Raw genomic sequence first — 12,951 nt, forward strand, 5'->3', positions numbered from 1 at the left:
GGAAGATAGCTGACTCTTTGTTTTCAATTTCCATTGCCTGTTTTGACATCTCACTGTTGCTCAAGTATTAGAAATGATGCGCTGAACTGAAAGTGCATCATTTCTTTGAAAGGTTGGTGTTTTTGGCAAAAATATTCAGAGGACCTCACTTACCCTGACCAGGAATCGAACCCGGGCGGCGGCGGCGAGAGTGCTGAATCCTAGCCACTAGACCACCAGGGAGGGATGGTTTAGTTTGACACTCCATGAAAGAAAAGGAAGTTTCCTGAATGAAGTCCAAAGCAATGGAATGTGAGGGAGTGGGCTACTAGGAATCAGTTTTAGAAAGAAGGAGAGTAAAAATGGTTGTGCATAGCAGTCTTAAATTACACCACACAGCAGCTTTACCTGATGGATGTATAGTACTGGCACGAAAAAATTATTTTGAGGAGCTAGACGTTGAGAGTCCCTGGCTCCATGGTAAATTGTTCTGGTGCTAAAGAAAGAAGACATTAATGACTCAGATATCAAATATGGTCTAATTGGTTCTGATGAAAAAAATACTTTTGTACAAGAGCACAAGTCTTTTAGTAGCTAACTGAAAAATATTCACTAAGAAAGGAAGATAGCTGACTCTTTGTTATCAATTTCCATTGTCTGTTTTGACAACTCACTGTTGCTCAAGTATTAGAAATGATGCGCTGAACTGAAAGTGCATCATTTCTTTGAAAGGTTGGTGTTTTTGGCAAAAATATTCCGAGGACCTCACTTACCCTGACCGGGAATCGAACCCGGGCCACGGCGGCGAGAGCGCCGAATCCTAGCCACTATACCACCAGGGAGGGATGGTTTAGTTTGACACTCCATGAAAGAAAAGGAAGTTTCCTGAATGAAGTCCAAAGCAATGGAATGTGAGGGAGTGGGCTACTAGGAATCAGTTTTAGAAGGAAGGAGAGTAAAAATGGTTGTGCATAGCAGTCTTAAATTACACCACACAGCAGCTTTACCTTATGGATGTATAGTACTGGCACAAAAAATTATTTTGAGGAGCTAGACGTTGAGAGTCCCTGGCTCCATGATAAATTGTTCTGGTGCTAAAGAAAGAAGACATTAATGACTCAGATATCAAATATGGTCTAATTGGTTCTGATGAAAAAAATACTTTTGTACAAGAGCACAAGTCTTTTAGTAGCTAACTGAAAAATATTCACTAAGAAAGGAAGATAGCTGACTCTTTGTTATCAATTTCCATTGTCTGTTTTGACAACTCACTGTTGCTCAAGTATTAGAAATGATGCGCTGAACTGAAAGTGCATCATTTCTTTGAAAGGTTGGTGTTTTTGGCAAAAATATTCCGAGGACCTCACTTTCCCTAACCAGGAATCGAACCCAGGCTGGGGTGGTGAGAGCGCCGAATCCTAGCCACTAGACCACCAGGGAGGGATGGTTTAGTTTGACACTCCATGAAAGAAAAGGAAGTTTCCTGAATGAAGTCCAAAGCAATGGAATGTGAGGGAGTGGGCTACTAGGAATCAGTTTTAGAATGAAGGAGAGTAAAAATGGTTGTGCATAGCAGTCTTAAATTACTCCACACAGCAGCTTTACCTGATGGATGTATAGTACTGGCACGAAAAAATTATTTTGAGGAGCTAGACGTTGAGAGTCCCTGGCTCCATGATAAATTGTTCTGGTGCTAAAGAAAGAAGACATTAATGACTCAGATATCAAATATGGTCTAATTGGTTCTGATGAAAAAAATACTTTTGTACAAGAGCACAAGTCTTTTAGTAGCTAACTGAAAAATATTCACTAAGAAAGGAAGATAGCTGACTCTTTGTTATCAATTTCCATTGTCTGTTTTGACAACTCACTGTTGCTCAAGTATTAGAAATGATGCGCTGAACTGAAAGTGCATCATTTCTTTGAAAGGTTGGTGTTTTTGGCAAAAATATTCAGAGGACCTCACTTTCCCTGACCGGGAATCGAACCCGGGCCGCGGCGGCGAGAGCGCCGAATCCTAGCCACTATACCACCAGGGAGGGATGGTTTAGTTTGACACTCCATGAAAGAAAAGGAAGTTTCCTGAATGAAGTCCAAAGCAATGGAATGTGAGGGAGTGGGCTACTAGGAATCAGTTTTAGAAGGAAGGAGAGTAAAAATGGTTGTGCATAGCAGTCTTAAATTACACCACACAGCAGCTTTACCTGATGGATGTATAGTACTGGCACAAAAAAATTATTTTGAGGAGCTAGACGTTGAGAGTCCCTGGCTCCATGATAAATTGTTCTGGTGCTAAAGAAAGAAGACATTAATGACTCAGATATCAAATATGGTCTAATTGGTTCTGATGAAAAAAATACTTTTGTACAAGAGCACAAGTCTTTTAGTAGCTAACTGAAAAATATTCACTAAGAAAGGAAGATAGCTGACTCTTTGTTATCAATTTCCATTGTCTGTTTTGACAACTCACTGTTGCTCAAGTATTAGAAATGATGCGCTGAACTGAAAGTGCATCATTTCTTTGAAAGGTTGGTGTTTTTGGCAAAAATATTCCGAGGACCTCACTTTCCCTGACCAGGAATCGAACCCAGGCTGCAGCGGTGAAAGCACCGAATCCTAGCCACTAGACCACCTGGGAGGGATGGTTTAGTTTGACACTCCATGTCAAAAAAAATACTTTTGTACAAGAGCACAAGTCTTTTAGTAGCTAACTGAAAAATATTCACTAAGAAAGGAAGATAGCTGACTCTTTGTTTTCAATTTCCATTGCCTGTTTTGACATCTCACTGTTGCTCAAGTATTAGAAATGATGCGCTGAACTGAAAGTGCATCATTTCTTTGAAAGGTTGGTGTTTTTGGCAAAAATATTCAGAGGACCTCACTTTCCCTGACCAGGAATCGAACCCGGGCGGCGGCGGTGAGAGCGCCGAATCCTAGCCACTAGGGATGGTTTAGTTTGACACTCCATGAAAGAAAAGGAAGTTTCCTGAATGAAGTCCAAATCAATGGAATGTGAGGGAGTGGGCTACTAGGAATCAGTTTTAGAAGGAAGGAGAGTAAAAATGGATGTGCATAGCAGTCTTAAATTACACCACACAGCAGCTTTACCTGATGGATGTATAGTACTGTCACGAAAAAATTATTTTGAGGAGCTAGACGTTGAGAGTCCCTGGCTCCATGATAAATTGTTCTGGTGCTAAAGAAAGAAGACATTAATGACTCAGATATCAAATATGGTCTAATTGGTTCTGATGAAAAAAATACTTTTGTACAAGAGCACAAGTCTTTTAGTAGCTAACTGAAAAATATTCACTAAGAAAGGAAGATAGCTGACTCTTTGTTTTCAATTTCCATTGCCTGTTTTGACATCTCACTGTTGCTCAAGTATTAGAAATGATGCGCTGAACTGAAAGTGCATCATTTCTTTGAAAGGTTGGTGTTTTTGGCAAAAATATTCAGAGGACCTCACTTACCCTGACCAGGAATCGAACCCGGGCGGCGGCGGCGAGAGCGCCGAATCCTAGCCACTAGACCACCAGGGAGGGATGGTTTAGTTTGACACTCCATGAAAGAAAAGGAAGTTTCCTGAATGAAGTCCAAAGCAATGGAATGTGAGGGAGTGGGCTACTAGGAATCAGTTTTAGAAAGAAGGAGAGTAAAAATGGTTGTGCATAGCAGTCTTAAATTACACCACACAGCAGCTTTACCTGATGGATGTATAGTACTGGCACGAAAAAATTATTTTGAGGAGCTAGACGTTGAGAGTCCCTGGCTCCATGATAAATTGTTCTGGTGCTAAAGAAAGAAGACATTAATGACTCAGATATCAAATATGGTCTAATTGGTTCTGATGAAAAAAATACTTTTGTACAAGAGCACAAGTCTTTTAGTAGCTAACTGAAAAATATTCACTAAGAAAGGAAGATAGCTGACTCTTTGTTATCAATTTCCATTGTCTGTTTTGACAACTCACTGTTGCTCAAGTATTAGAAATGATGCGCTGAACTGAAAGTGCATCATTTCTTTGAAAGGTTGGTGTTTTTGGCAAAAATATTCCGAGGACCTCACTTTCCCTGACCGGGAATCGAACCCGGGCCGCGGCGGTGAGAGCGCCGAATCCTAGCCACTAGACCACCTGGGAGGGATGGTTTAGTTTGACACTCCATGAAAGAAAAGGAAGTTTCCTGAATGAAGTCCAAAGCAATGGAATGTGAGGGAGTGGGCTACTAGGAATCAGTTTTAGAAGGAAGGAGAGTAAAAATGGTTGTGCATAGCAGTCTTAAATTACACCACACAGCAGCTTTACCTGATGGATGTATAGTACTGGCACGAAAAAATTATTTTGAGGAGCTAGACGTTGAGAGTCCCTGGCTCCATGATAAATTGTTCTGGTGCTAAAGAAAGAAGACATTAATGATTCAGATATCAAATATGGTCTAATTGGTTCTGATGAAAAAAATACTTTTGTACAAGAGCACAAGTCTTTTAGTAGCTAACTGAAAAATATTCACTAAGAAAGGAAGATAGCTGACTCTTTGTTATCAATTTCCATTGTCTGTTTTGACAACTCACTGTTGCTCAAGTATTAGAAATGATGTGCTGAACTGAAAGTGCATCATTTCTTTGAAAGGTTGGTGTTTTTGGCAAAAATATTCCGAGGACCTCACTTTCCCTGACCAGGAATCTAACCCAGGCTGCAGCGGTGAAAGCACCGAATCCTAGCCACTAGACCACCTGGGAGGGATGGTTTAGTTTGACACTCCATGAAAGAAAAGGAAGTTTCCTGAATGAAGTCCAAAGCAATGGAATGTGAGGGAGTGGGCTACTAGGAATCAGTTTTAGAAGGAAGGAGAGTAAAAATGGTTGTGCATAGCAGTCTTAAATTACACCACACAGCAGCTTTACCTGATGGATGTATAGTACTGGCACGAAAAAATTATTTTGAGGAGCTAGACGTTGAGAGTCCCTGGCTCCATGATAAATTGTTCTAGTGCTAAAGAAAGAAGACATTAATGATTCAGATATCAAATATGGTCTAATTGGTTCTGATGAAAAAAATACTTTTGTACAAGAGCACAAGTCTTTTAGTAGCTAACTGAAAAATATTCACTAAGAAAGGAAGATAGCTGACTCTTTGTTATCAATTTCCATTGTCTGTTTTGACAACTCACTGTTGCTCAAGTATTAGAAATGATGCGCTGAACTGAAAGTGCATCATTTCTTTGAAAGGTTGGTGTTTTTAGCAAAAATATTCCAAGGACCTCACTTTCCCTGACCGGGAATCGAACCCGGGCCGCGGCGGTGAGAGCGCTGAATCCTAGCCAGTAGACCACCAGGAAGGGATGGTTTAGTTTGACACTCCATGTCAAAAAAAATACTTTTGTACAAGAGCACAAGTCTTTTAGTAGCTAACTGAAAAATATTCACTAAGAAAGGAAGATAGCTGACTCTTTGTTATCAATTTCCATTGTCTGTTTTGACAACTCACTGTTGCTCAAGTATTAGAAATGATGCGCTGAACTGAAAGTGCATCATTTCTTTGAAAGGTTGGTGTTTTTGGCAAAAATATTCCGAGGACCTCACTTTCCCTGACCAGGAATCGAACCCAGGCTGCAGCGGTGAAAGCACCGAATCCTAGCCACTAGACCACCTGGGAGGGATGGTTTAGTTTGACACTCCATGAAAGAAAAGGAAGTTTCCTGAATGAAGTCCAAAGCAATGGAATGTGAGGGAGTGGGCTACTAGGAATCAGTTTTAGAAGGAAGGAGAGTACAAATGGTTGTGCATAGCAGTCTTAAATTACACCACACAGCAGCTTTACCTGATGGATGTATAGTACTGGCACGAAAAAATTATTTTGAGGAGCTAGACGTTGAGAGTCCCTGGCTCCATGATAAATTATTCTGGTGCTAAAGAAAGAAGACATTAATGATTCAGATATCAAATATGGTCTAATTGGTTTTGATGAAAAAAATACTTTTATACAAGAGCACAAGTCTTTTAGTAGCTAACTGAAAAATATTCACTAAGAAAGGAAGATAGCTGACTCTTTGTTATCAATTTCCATTGTCTGTTTTGACAACTCACTGTTGCTCAAGTATTAGAAATGATGCGCTGAACTGAAAGTGCATCATTTCTTTGAAAGGTTGGTGTTTTTGGCAAAAATATTCCGAGGACCTCACTTTCCCTGACCAGGAATCGAACCCAGGCTGCAACGGTGAATGCACCGAATCCTAGCCACTAGACCACCTGGGAGGGATGGTTTAGTTTGACACTCCATGAAAGAAAAGGAAGTTTCCTGAATGAAGTCCAAAGCAATGGAATGTGAGGGAGTGGGCAACTAGGAATCAGTTTTAGAAGGAAGGAGAGTAAAAATGGTTGTGCATAGCAGTCTTAAATTACACCACACAGCAGCTTTACCTGATGGATGTATAGTACTGGCACGAAAAAATTATTTTGAGGAGCTAGACGTTGAGAGTCCCTGGCTCCATGATAAACTGTTCTGGTGCTAAAGAAAGAAGACATTAATGATTCAGATATCAAATATGGTCTAATTGGTTCTGATGAAAAAAATACTTTTGTACAAGAGCACAAGTCTTTTAGTAGCTAACTGAAAAATATTCACTAAGAAAGGCAGATAGCTGACTCTTTCTTATCAATTTCCATTGTCTGTTTTGACAACTCACTGTTGCTCAAGTATTAGAAATGATGCGCTGAACTGAAAGTGCATCATTTCTTTGAAAGGTTGGTGTTTTTGGCAAAAATATTCCGAGGACCTCACTTTCCCTGACCAGGAATCGAACCCAAGCTGCAGCGGTGAAAGCACCGAATCCTAGCCACTAGACCACCTGGGAGGGATGGTTTAGTTTGACACTCCATGAAAGAAAAGGAAGTTTCCTGAATGAAGTCCAAAGCAATGGAATGTGAGGGAGTGGGCTACTAGGAATCAGTTTTAGAAGGAAGGAGAGTAAAAATGGTTGTGCATAGCAGTCTTAAATTACACCACACAGCAGCTTTACCTGATGGATGTATAGTACTGGCACGAAAAAATTATTTTGAGGAGCTAGACGTTGAGAGTCCCTGGCTCCATGATAAATTGTTCTGGTGCTAAAGAAAGAAGACATTAATGATTCAGATATCAAATATGGTCTAATTGGTTCTGATGAAAAAAATACTTTTGTACAAGAGCACAAGTCTTTTAGTAGCTAACTGAAAAATATTCACTAAGAAAGGAAGATAGCTGACTCTTTGTTATCAATTTCCATTGTCTGTTTTGACAACTCACTGTTGCTCAAGTATTAGAAATGATGCGCTGAACTGAAAGTGCATCATTTCTTTGAAAGGTTGGTGTTTTTAGCAAAAATATTCCAAGGACCTCACTTTCCCTGACCGGGAATCGAACCCGGGCCGCGGCGGTGAGAGCGCTGAATCCTAGCCAGTAGACCACCAGGAAGGGATGGTTTAGTTTGACACTCCATGTCAAAAAAAATACTTTTGTACAAGAGCACAAGTCTTTTAGTAGCTAACTGAAAAATATTCACTAAGAAAGGAAGATAGCTGACTCTTTGTTATCAATTTCCATTGTCTGTTTTGACAACTCACTGTTGCTCAAATATTAGAAATGATGCACTGAACTGAAAGTGCATCATTTCTTTGAAAGGTTGGTGTTTTTGGCAAAAATATTCCGAGGACCTCACTTTCCCTGACCGGGAATCGAACCCGGGCCGCGGCGGTGAGAGCGCCGAATCCTAGCCACTATACCACCAGGGAGGGATGGTTTAGTTTGACACTCCATGAAAGAAAAGGAAGTTTCCTGAATGAAGTCCAAAGCAATGGAATGTGAGGGAGTGGGCTACTAGGAATCAGTTTTAGAAAGAAGGAGAGTAAAAATGGTTGTGCATAGCAGTCTTAAATTACACCACACAGCAGCTTTACCTGATGGATGTATAGTACTGGCACGAAAAAATTATTTTGAGGAGCTAGACGTTGAGAGTCCCAGGCTCCATGATAAATTGTTCTGGTGCTAAAGAAAGAAGACATTAATGACTCAGATATCAAATATGGTCTAATTGGTTCTGATGAAAAAAATACTTTTGTACAAGAGCACAAGTCTTTTAGTAGCTAACTGAAAAATATTCACTAAGAAAGGAAGATAGCTGACTCTTTGTTATCAATTTCCATTGTCTGTTTTGACAACTCACTGTTGCTCAAGTATTAGAAATGATGCGCTGAACTGAAAGTGCATCATTTCTTTGAAAGGTTGGTGTTTTTGGCAAAAATATTCCGAGGACCTCACTTTCCCTGACCGGGAATCGAACCCGGGCCGCGGCGGTGAGAGCGCCGAATCCTAGCCACTAGACCACCAGGGAGGGATGGTTTAGCTTCACACTCCATGAAAGAAAAGGAAGTTTCCTGAATGAAGTCCAAAGCAATGGAATGTGAGGGAGTGGGCTACTAGGAATCAGTTTTAGAATGAAGGAGAGTAAAAATGGTTGTGCATAGCAGTCTTAAATTACTCCACACAGCAGCTTTACCTGATGGATGTATAGTACTGGCACGAAAAAATTATTTTGAGGAGCTAGACGTTGAGAGTCCCTGGCTCCATGATAAATTGTTCTGGTGCTAAAGAAAGAAGACATTAATGACTCAGATATCAAATATGGTCTAATTGGTTCTGATGAAAAAAATACTTTTGTACAAGAGCACAAGTCTTTTAGTAGCTAACTGAAAAATATTCACTAAGAAAGGAAGATAGCTGACTCTTTGTTATCAATTTCCATTGTCTGTTTTGAAAACTCACTGTTGCTCAAGTATTAGAAATGATGCGCTGAACTGAAAGTGCATCATTTCTTTGAAAGGTTGGTGTTTTTGGCAAAAATATTCCGAGGACCTCACTTTCCCTGACCGGGAATCGAATCCGGGCCGCGGCGGCGAGAGCGCCGAATCCTAGCCACTATACCACCAGGGAGGGATGGTTTAGTTTGACACTCCATGAAAGAAAAGGAAGTTTCCTGAATGAAGTCCAAAGCAATGGAATGTGAGGGAGTGGGCTACTAGGAATCAGTTTTAGAAGGAAGGAGAGTAAAAATGGTTGTGCATAGCAGTCTTAAATTACACCACACAGCAGCTTTACCTGATGGATGTATAGTACTGGCACAAAAAAATTATTTTGAGGAGCTAGACGTTGAGAGTCCCTGGCTCCATGATAAATTGTTCTGGTGCTAAAGAAAGAAGACATTAATGACTCAGATATCAAATATGGTCTAATTGGTTCTGATGAAAAAAATACTTTTGTACAAGAGCACAAGTCTTTTAGTAGCTAACTGAAAAATATTCACTAAGAAAGGAAGATAGCTGACTCTCTGTTATCAATTTCCATTGACTGTTTTGACATCTCACTGTTGCTCAAGTATTAGAAATGATGCGCTGAACTGAAAGTGCTTCATTTCTTTGAAAGGTTGGTGTTTTTGGCAAAAATATTCCAAGGACCTCACTTTCCCAGCACGGGAATCGAACCCTGGCAGCGGCGGTGAGAGCGCCGAATCCTAGCCAGTAGACCACCAGGGAGGGATGGTTTAGTTTGACATTCCATGTCAAAAAAAATACTTTTGTACAAGAGCACAAGTCTTTTAGTAGCTAACTGAAAAATATTCACTAAGAAAGGAAGATAGCTGACTCTTTGTTATCAATTTCCATTGTCTGTTTTGACAACTCACTGTTGCTCAAGTATTAGAAATGATGCGCTGAACTGAAAGTGCATCATTTCTTTGAAAGGTTGGTGTTTTTGGCAAAAATATTCCGAGGACCTCACTTTCCCTGAACTGGAATCGACCCCGGGCCGCGGCGGTGAGAGCGCCGAATCCTAGCCACTAGACCACCAGGGAGGGATGGTTTTGTTTGACACTCCATGAAAGAAAAGGAAGTTTCCTGAATGAAGTCCAAAGCAATGGAATGTGAGGGAGTGTGCTACTAGGAATCAGTTTTAGAAGGAAGGAGAGTAAAAATGGTTGTGCATAGCAGTCTTAAATTACACCACACAGCAGCTTTACCTGATGGATGTATAGTACTGGCACAAAAAAATTATTTTGAGGAGCTAGACGTTGAGAGTCCCTGGCTCCATGATAAATTGTTCTGGTGCTAAAGAAAGAAGACATTAATGACTCAGATATCAAATATGGTCTAATTGGTTCTGATGAAAAAAATACTTTTGTACAAGAGCACAAATATTCACTAAGAAAGGAACATAGCTGACTCTCTGTTATCAATTTCCATTGTCTGTTTTGACATCTCACTGTTGCTCAAGTATTAGAAATGATGCGCTGAACTGAAAGTGCATCATTTCTTTGAAAGGTTGGTGTTTTTGGCAAAAATATTCCGAGGACCTCACTTTCCCTGACCGGGAATCGAACCCGGGCCGCGGCGGTGAGAGCGCCGAATCCTAGCCAGTAGACCACCAGGGAGGGATGGTTTAGTTTGACACTCCATGTCAAAAAAAATACTTTTGTACAAGAGCACAAGTCTTTTAGTAGCTAACTGAAAAATATTCACTAAGAAAGGAAGATAGCTGACTCTTTGTTATCAATTTCCATTGTCTGTTTTGACAACTCACTGTTGCTCAAGTATTAGAAATGATGCGCTGAACTGAAAGTGCATCATTTCTTTGAAAGGTTGGTGTTTTTGGCAAAAATATTCCGAGGACCTCACTTTCCCTGAACGGGAATCGACTCCGGGCCGCGGCGGTGAGAGCGCCGAATCCTAGCCACTAGACCACCAGGGAGGGATGGTTTTGTTTGACACTCCATGAAAGAAAAGGAAGTTTCCTGAATGAAGTCCAAAGCAATGGAATGTGAGGGAGTGGGCTACTAGGAATCAGTTTTAGAAGGAAGGAGAGTAAAAATGGTTGTGCATAGCAGTCTTAAATTACACCACACAGCAGCTTTACCTGATGGATGTATAGTACTGGCACAAAAAAATTATTTTGAGGAGCTAGACGTTGAGAGTCCCTGGCTCCATGATAAATTGTTCTGGTGCTAAAGAAAGAAGACATTAATGACTCAGATATCAAATATGGTCTAATTGGTTCTGATGAAAAAAATACTTTTGTACAAGAGCACAAATATTCACTAAGAAAGGAACATAGCTGACTCTCTGTTATCAATTTCCATTGTCTGTTTTGACATCTCACTGTTGCTCAAGTATTAGAAATGATGCGCTGAACTGAAAGTGCATCATTTCTTTGAAAGGTTGGTGTTTTTGGCAAAAATATTCCGAGGACCTCACTTTCCCTGACCGGGAATCGAACCCGGGCCGCGGCGGTGAGAGCGCCGAATCCTAGCCAGTAGACCACCAGGGAGGGATGGTTTAGTTTGACACTCCATGTCAAAAAAAATACTTTTGTACAAGAGCACAAGTCTTTTAGTAGCTAACTGAAAAATATTCACTAAGAAAGGAAGATAGCTGACTCTTTGTTATCAATTTCCATTGTCTGTTTTGACAACTCACTCTTGCTCAAGTATTAGAAATGATGCGCTGAACTGAAAGTGCATCATTTCTTTGAGAGGTTGGTGTTTTTGGCAAAAATATTCCGAGGACCTCACTTTCCCTGACCAGGAATCGAACCCAGGCCGCAGCGGTGAGAGCGCCGAATCCTAGCCACTAGACCACCTGGGAGGGATGGTTTAGTTTGACACTCCATGAAAGAAAAGGAAGTTTCCTGAATGAAGTCCAAAGCAATGGAATGTGAGGGAGTGGGCTACTAGGAATCAGTTTTTGAAGGAAGGAGAGTAAAAATGGTTGTGCATAGCAGTCTTAAATTACACCACACAGCAGCTTTACCTGATGGATGTATAGTACGGGCACGAAAAAATTATTTTGAGGAGCTAGACGTTGAGAGTCCCTGGCTCCATGATAAATTGTTCTGGTGCGAAAGAAAGAAGACATTAATGATTCAGATATCAAATAAGGTCTAATTGGTTCAGATGAAAAAAATACTTTTGTACAAGAGCACAAGTCTTTTAGTAGCTAACTGAAAAATATTCACTAAGAAAGGAAGATAGCTGACTCTTTGTTATCAATTTCCATTGTCTGTTTTGACAACTCACTGTTGCTCAAGTATTAGAAATGATGCGCTGAACTGAAAGTGCATCATTTCTTTGAAAGGTTGGTGTTTTTAGCAAAAATATTCCAAGGACCTCACTTTCCCTGACCGGGAATCGAACCCGGGCCGCGGCGGTGAGAGCGCTGAATCCTAGCCAGTAGACCACCAGGGAGGGATGGTTGAGTTTGACACTCCATGTCAAAAAAAATACTTTTGTACAAGAGCACAAGTCTTTTAGTAGCTAACTGAAAAATATTCACTAAGAAAGGAAGATAGCTGACTCTTTGTTATCAATTTCCATTGTCTGTTTTGACAACTCACTGTTGCTCAAGTATTAGAAATGATGCGCTGAACTGAAAGTGCATCATTTCTTTGAAAGGTTGGTGTTTTTAGCAAAAATATTCCAAGGACCTCACTTTCCCTGACCGGGAATCGAACCCAGCCCGCGGCGGTGAGAGCGCTGAATCCTAGCCAGTAGACCACCAGGGAGGGATGGTTTAGTTTGACACTCCATGTCAAAAAAAATACTTTTGTACAAGAGCACAAGTCTTTTAGTAGCTAACTGAAAAATATTCACTAAGAAAGGAAGATAGCTGACTCTTTGTTATCAATTTCCATTGTCTGTTTTGACAACTCACTGTTGCTCAAGTATTAGAAATGATGCGCTGAACTGAAAGTGCATCATTTCTTTGAAAGGTTGGTGTTTTTGGCAAAAATATTCCGAGGACCTCACTTTCCCTGAACTGGAATCGACCCCGGGCCGCGGCGGTGAGAGCGCCGAATCCTAGCCACTAGACCACCAGGGAGGGATGGTTTTGTTTGACACTCCATGAAAGAAAAGGAAGTTTCCTGAATGAAGTCCAAAGCAATGGAAT

General features: G+C 40.7%; 3 non-coding genes across 3 annotated transcripts; all 3 read right to left on the minus strand.

The window, feature by feature from the left end:
* Window positions 1-1,946: 1,946 nt before the first annotated feature.
* TRNAE-CUC (transfer RNA glutamic acid (anticodon CUC)) lies at window positions 1,947-2,018 on the minus strand. The gene has a single exon. It is a non-coding gene; the product is annotated as a tRNA-Glu (tRNA).
* A 5,659-nt stretch (window positions 2,019-7,677) lies between these two features.
* On the minus strand, window positions 7,678-7,749 carry TRNAE-CUC (transfer RNA glutamic acid (anticodon CUC)). Its single transcript has one exon. It is a non-coding gene; the product is annotated as a tRNA-Glu (tRNA).
* A 527-nt stretch (window positions 7,750-8,276) lies between these two features.
* Window positions 8,277-8,348, minus strand: TRNAE-CUC (transfer RNA glutamic acid (anticodon CUC)). The gene has a single exon. It is a non-coding gene; the product is annotated as a tRNA-Glu (tRNA).
* Window positions 8,349-12,951: the final 4,603 nt, after the last annotated feature.

The sequence above is a fragment of the Taudactylus pleione genome, unplaced genomic scaffold (genome assembly GCF_031769625.1).
Source record: "Taudactylus pleione unplaced genomic scaffold, aTauple2 ptg000174l, whole genome shotgun sequence".
Lineage (NCBI taxonomy): Eukaryota > Metazoa > Chordata > Amphibia > Anura > Myobatrachidae > Taudactylus > Taudactylus pleione.